Source organism: Dipodomys ordii, unplaced genomic scaffold (assembly GCF_000151885.1).
Source record: "Dipodomys ordii isolate 6190 unplaced genomic scaffold, Dord_2.0 Scaffold73, whole genome shotgun sequence".
NCBI classification, from domain to species: domain Eukaryota; kingdom Metazoa; phylum Chordata; class Mammalia; order Rodentia; family Heteromyidae; genus Dipodomys; species Dipodomys ordii.
In genome coordinates this window covers 12607403-12614981 of record NW_012267289.1, presented here as the reverse complement: position 1 = coordinate 12614981, position 7579 = coordinate 12607403, and positions in this window count along the sequence as shown.

The following is a 7579-nucleotide window of genomic DNA, read 5'->3' as shown; positions in this document are numbered from 1 at the left end:
AGGTGATATACAGAGGGATTACATTTTCACCTGTCAGGTAATGAGTGCATTTCTTTTCATAATGTTTTCTTTTTCCTCAAATCTTTCCTAGTCCCTCCTTCCCTCCTGTCTTCACCCACAAGTTGTATAGCTCACTCACATCAGTGTCCATTGAGCTCTCCACTGTTGCACTTTTCCCCCCTTTTTCCTTCAAGTTCTGGACCCTCCCCAACCCTTCCAAAGATGTACACTTGAATATACCGTACATAAGGTAAAGAAGACAGAAAATTTAAAATTAAAAATAGTAAGGAAAAAACGAGAGATGTCTCTTGTTTCCATATCTTGAAGTTTATTTCAATATGTATATTATTTTATATGCATGTTTTGATGAGGTCCTCTGTGCCTTTTAGCAAAATGAAGAAAAATTACATAAAAGATAATTATTCCTTTAGAGTGAAGGAAAAGATAAAATTCCTTAGTACTCGTCCAAGTCATCACCAGCTCCACAAAGTAAAAGCTCTTTTGTCAAATGATGAAAAATCTATAGTAGCAGCTTAAATTACAAATTGTAAGTTAATTTTATCATTGCATCATGGTTAGGTGTTGACTGATTACCTGTGTTCAAAGTCTTGGGGAAAAAATAAGCAATGACTGCCTACGTGTTCTAACAATATTCTTTTACTTCTAGGCTTTTATTTCAAATACCATGAATACAAAACTCTCTACAGTGATTAAAGAGCAATCTGACTGCACATACTTTGTATATCCTAATATAAAAGTCTTGACTTTTCCCTCTTAAGTTACTAACTTCCATGCCCAATACTTCCAGCTTACTTTTACTTTGTCATTGCTTTAAGTGTCTACCTCTCTCTGAACTTGCATATAAAATACTGATTCTGGAATCAAATAACATGATACACTAAAAATAGATATTGAAATTTATTCCGATATAAACTCTGAAAAATTAAAATTATTAGAAGCATGAATTGCCTTCTTTAAGCAGTTGGCAATATTGTTTGTTGGACACTAGCAACAAAGGTTTTGCTCTTTTGATAAGCTTTCGATTGGAATAGTTTAAACATTTTCTAATTTTCAGAAATTTCTAATCTCTTATGTCAGTAGAAAGGAATCATGTATAGTAATCAGACATTATTTCTCATTATTGTTATAAATATGTTTTTTTTAATTTTCTCCTCATCCTTACTGAGCACCATTCTCCCTTTCACTTTTTTATGAAAATGTCAAGGAACTCACTAAGATGTCCCTTTTTAGAAGAAAATATTAAACATTTGCTATGCGCCAGTCACACAGGTTTGGAAATCTACCACAGCAAAGAATTAGGTGAGTTCTTCAATCTTGCAGATCCAAATAAACAAATAGATGATTTTCATCTCTCACATCTGAAAAGTATCAAAGAAGGGAGTATCATATAACTTAAATATTAAAGGTGGAGAAAATCAGTTCAGTTCAACATAGTCACAAAAGACTTTAAGAAAATTGATATGTATGCAGTTTTTTTTTACCACAGTTGTTTTTAATTGAAGCAAACCGGGCAGTAGTGGCTTATGCCTGTAATCCTAACTGCTCATTAGGCTGAGATATGAGTATTGATGTTCAAAGCCATCCTAAGCAGGAAAGTCCATGAAACTCATATCTCCAATAAACTACTTAGAAAAAACCAGAAATGGTGCTGTGGCTCAAGGGATACATCACTAGCCTTACCATAGAGGATCAGAGATGGAATTCAAGCCCCAGAACTAGCCAAAATAAAATTAAAGAAGTAAAAGTTATAAGATTTAAGATGTAAGATGTAACAAAGTAATGGAAAAGTCACAAATCTGTGAAGAGCTAATTATGGGACATACAATAAATTCTGATGGCTGGTCCAAAATAAGAAAAAAAGAGTTTCTGTATAAATGAACTTGAAGATTTATGTTATGCTGAAGATTTGCTTCATGTTTATAAAAATGAAAATGGTAAGTTATGTTAGAAGTTTGTTACCTGGACTTATAGATTTTTGATAATTGATGAAGGCCAGACAAAGTAGAAGCAGATACATTAAACCAAGCTGCAAAAGAAAAGCACATATAAGTATAATCTAGAAAATACCAAGTAGAATAGGAAAAACTTGAAAACCAATTCAAATGGAGTAAATCAAAACAGGAACCTAAATTGATATGCTTCTTATTTTCTTGCTTGGGTTATAGAGGGAAGGGTGACTTCGTTCTCTCTGTAAGGAGGGCAGAAAGAGGAAGTAGATCATAAGTACTGTAAGAATGAGCATAGTTTGCTACATGTCTAGTTAAGAGCATGCAAATTCATCTAATTCAAAAAGAAAGATTTGTATTTGTGATAGCTTAAACAAGCATTTAATAAAGTAGTCAAAATATTTTTGGCCTGATGCTATATGTGATATAATTTGTAAAACAAAATAGCAGCAAGATGCAGGACTTCAGTGGAAAGAATGGAGGAGACCATTCTCAGAAGATGTATTTACATGTAGGTCACTTGGTATTTAAATTAGAAGAGAAAGTTACAATATTTATGTTGGTAAAGCTCAAATTGTTTTTAACTAACATCTGTTATTGCTAGCTGCCCTCAGAAAGGCTGTATCTTCCTTAGTTATTATAATTGTACTCTGGCGCACCTTGCTATATTAAACATTTGGAATATTCTATCATTCCTTGTTATGTATGCAGATTGTATGTATTTATTAGTTCAACACAGCTTTATCATGTCAATTACAATTCAGAAAGTAATTATATTGCACTATAAAGATATTTGTATTCATTTATGACTTTAGAATTTGAAATCATTTTTACTAAGTAGAATTATGTATTATGGGGCTGTCTAAAATATATTTTAATTTCTTTAATGACTTCTGGTCCTGAACATTTAGTATCTTCCTGGTAAATAATGACTGAAAAATGAACTGATTGCCTAGAAATACAAAATTTAATGAAAATAAAAGAAGTCTCCTTCAGGATAAACTAATTTTATGTCATGAATGGGACTATAATTGATAATACATATAAACTTTTATAAAATGATGCAAGGCATTTAATAAGCCATGTAGAAAATAATCATTTGAAATGTGATTGTCTGATACATTTATTTTTATGATGAACATACAAGAATTAATATAGCTTAATGAAAGACTGCCGAGACAATGTGAGGATAACTGTAGACAGCCACCTCAATGATCATGTTCCCAAAAGACATTCCCCCTCAGGAAAAGCATGAAAAACATGGGTAAAGTACAAACTCTCCTGGTATTCTCTGAGATGCAGATCATGCTTATGTGATTACACCACACACTGTCCTGAAAGCTGTGTAGAAGACATGTCCTCACCTTTCATTACAAGATGAGCTTCCGAACCTCCTTGCAGTTTGCCCTAGATCATAAGACACTGAAAGAAAACAAAGCCAATGTAAGTATGTCCATATAACTTTTTGTAAATACACCTCCAAAAAATGACTTTTCACCCATTTGTACTTCAAATAGGCAAATACTAGAGTAATCCCAGGACAAAAAGCAAACATCTATAAAGACAAAAGTCAAGATTATATTTATTTTCCTTTTGTACTTCAAAACAAATATTTTTCCTAATGTACTTCAAAACATATAGGTTTAAATTTTTTCCAGTGGTTATTTGCTTATTTTTTTTATTGTGAAAATACCGTACAGAGGGGTTACAATTACATGGGCAAGATAATGAGTACATTTCTTATCAAGCATTGGTGCCTCCTCCTTTGTTTCCCCTTCCCATCCCTTCCCATCTACCCCTCTCACCCCCCTTCCCAGCCAATGTTGTAAAGTTCGTTTTTCGACATAACGACTTGTACATCTCATTGTTGCAATGGGTCCACCTGTATACCTATTTAAACAATTTGTTTTTTTCCCTTCCCCTCCACAAATTATACCCACATCAAATAGAGTGAAAGCAGGGGTTATATTGTGGGGGAGGGACATACAAAGCAACAAAGAAATCATCTTATAAATATGTTAGAAACAATTGCATGAAAGCAAAAATATTTGAATATTTATCTTGTAAAGCATGTGCTTCTAAAGGAAAAATCACTATTTCCAGGTTGTACACACAACATATTTTTACAGTAGAAATATAAAGTACCAAATTACAAAAAGCTATAATAGAAACATAAATGAATCTTTAATGAACATAGTATGCCACAATGTGCCACTAGCTAGAAGTAGAAAACTCAATAACTTTTGAAACTTTATGATTGTGTTAGTGATCAATGTTGAATAATTTATAGATAGTAAACACAAACTGGAAATATATAACCAGAATAAAATCATTGGGTGTCAAATGACCTGGGATTAAAATTAACAGTGCAAATAATTAAGCATGTTTACTATTTCCAGGTCATTTTTTTCTGGTGATTATTATTGCTGATGCTACTCTACAATGAATGATACACAACTTTATTCTCTCAGTACTTGTGCTTGAATTAATTTCACAAATAAAGGTTTGAGTTACAAAGGGTAGAATTGTTGAAGAATTTCTATTTGAATGAAGTAAAACTGGAAACAATACTAGATTTAATTATCTCTTTATTGCATATAAACAATCTTTGTATTTTCAAAAGATTTCACATTCCCTTTAGAGTCAATATATAAAGAATCAAAACATAATGAGTCAGATAAATTGTCATCTCTTAAATATTACATTTTAATATATTTATATTTCCCTAAAGATTTGATGTTTAATTAGAGAAAACCACAATGATTATAGCAAATGGAGATTAAATGATATTTAATTAGAAAATCTGTAATGAAGGTTCGTGGAAGATCAGATTACATTTGCAATGATTTCGGCATGCCCCCAGATGTGATAGAATGATTACATGACACTTGCTCCTTAGAATTTCCATTTCACATCATTTTACTGATGATCTAATTTATAGCACAATTAGTAAATTTTTCAAATTCCATAGGTAAGCCATGCCAAGAGAGTCCTTTTTATATACCCACCTGTCACATACTCTGTAAATTTTCCTCTTTAACATTTATAATTTTGTTGTGCATTTGTTTGGCAAGTTATGCATCTAATGTGTATGATATGGTGAGCATGTGTCCTCTACAATTCATGTGTGAGAAAATCCTAATGGAACAATGTTGGAAGTAGAGACTTAATTAGAGTTGTTTTGATCATGAGGGCTGCAATGTCATGAATAGATTGATTCCATTATGCAATGGGGGCTGGTTGAGGGTTTCCCTCTGGCCTACCGTTGCTCTTTTGCCAAGTGACACATAAGCAAGATGGTCCTTGCCAGATGCTGAAATATGAGTCTTGGACTTTTCAGACTACTCAACTGTGAGCAAATACATTTCTGTTCATCATATTACCCAGTGAGTGGTACTTTGTTATAGCTATATTAAATTGAGTAAGGCAATATAAAATTACTGTGAGAGTGCTAGAGGAATGGAATTTTATGTCACCGGAAGATAACATGGAAGGATTATAATTATTCATGAGAAAAATTGGGTATGACACTAAAATGTAAATATAAAACTATCTATTATAGATAGACATAATCATAGTAGTTTTGTTATTTAGTGAGAAAAATTCTAATAAGGTAAAAAGATCAATTTTGTTTCTTCATTTATTATGATACTAAAAATTGTTATTTAAAAATGTTGGAAACACTATATTTGGTTTTGGAAGTTTGTTATATAGAATAATTTTCATACTTTAACTTCCTTTTCAAGAAATTAATTCTTTTATTTGCCTAATTTGAAGTTTTGGAAAAGTATTGGCAGTACTTGCTGAGATTAAAACAAATAAGATTTGTAAAGTGACTTATTCACATTAGAATGATGAAAACCATATAAATTCAGCTCATGTTAATAAGTACACATTATTTTAAGAGTACAAAAACAATGAAGGGCTCAAGTAATCTGGATCTTGCTGTTTTAATGTCAGATATGAGAATTACATAAATATTACATAAAATATTTTAGTTCAGCATCTGAAAGATCACAAGAAAATTAGGTATTTGATAGAAACAGAATATATCTGGTAGGGATGCTGGTGAAGGGAAGGCAGTTGCAAAAAATTATAGCACTATTCAAAAATATATCAACAGAAGACAATAGTAGGCATAAATATGCCTGGGAAAGCCAATTCATTTAGAGGATCTACCAGAAGTAAACTTGTTTAGGATTAAGTAGTAGTATATAAATTCTAAAGTTGTGTAGTTTAGTTTATCTCAAAAATTTTGAAATCATGAAAAATGAGGTTTTGTAAGGTTGTTATACTAAAAGATTAGAATAATATTAATTTTTATGAAAGCAAGTCAAAGTGGTATCAGAGTGTCAAATGGATTAAGAACAATTTGGCCAGTGATAAATTTAAGTGTCATCATGTGCTATTATTTGCAAAGTTGAGCAAGGAAAGTCAAAACAAGCGAAGAGGTTGGTAAAGGAACAATAGGTAAGTATGAGTGGCTGATTGCTTTAGCACATTAGTATCCGAGGGGTACAGCTTTAATCCAAATAGTCCTTTGACTCGTGTCAGATGCGATTTTGGTTCTATCTTTCTTCAATATCTACAGAAGATAAAACAAACCTGTGTAATGTATCCTATGGCAAAATGTAAATGCTTAAGAGATTTGTGGTTCACTTGTATGAGATATCCAGCTTTCACTCACATTGCTTAGGTATAATGAAATCTAAACTAGAAACTACTTTTTTCACCACAAGATTTGTCTTGCTCACATGAAACGAAGTATATGTTTATGTAGTGTGTATTGTCACTCAAATCTCTGCATGTAGCTGTAGAAATAACAAATATTGAGTATTTTACCTACTCATTTTTAGAAGGGCAAAATCTGGGAATAAATCTCTTCATATTTTTCTTCAACCACTCCATTTATCCTTTTTTTCCTCCTCTGCTTGCATTCAGAGGAAAAAGTAGCCTAAAGATGAACAGAAATTTCCAACTTTTCAAAACCTATAGATTACTTGACTCAGCTGTCTTTGGGTTTTGATTTTCCATATGAGATCCTAGCCTCTGGTTCAAAGGCTGTCTTTTCATACACAATCATTTATTGCATCTTTTGTTTCATTAAAAATATAGCTCTTTAAAGGGTCCTGATATCCTCAAAAATATGTACCACTTGGACAATTGTTTACCAGACCCATCCTTAAAGCAATTTCTAATTTTCACATTAAAATAAAACTATTTGTTCATATGATGAAGGAACTGAAAATTATCTGGATTTTTTACAAAAGGAGTATGTTGTAATCTTCTGTATAAAGGGCATAACTGAATCACCAAATCAATATTTAATGGGATTACAATGTATATGCTGAAGTAGAAAAAAAGAAAAAATATGATAATCTTCTAACTTTCTTTCAATGTAGACCTTCTTCCAATTTAGAATGTTCTATTTATTGACTATACATTTTCTGTACATATCTATTCATTGCTTCTCCTGAACTATAGGAAGTGATTTACATATACACATCACCTCTGGAATATAAGGAATTAACATGTCTTTGGACTCAGCGGTTCCAAATCTCATTCTGGTTCAAAAGTTCTGCTGGAGCTCTAAACAGTTTTAAACCACTGTT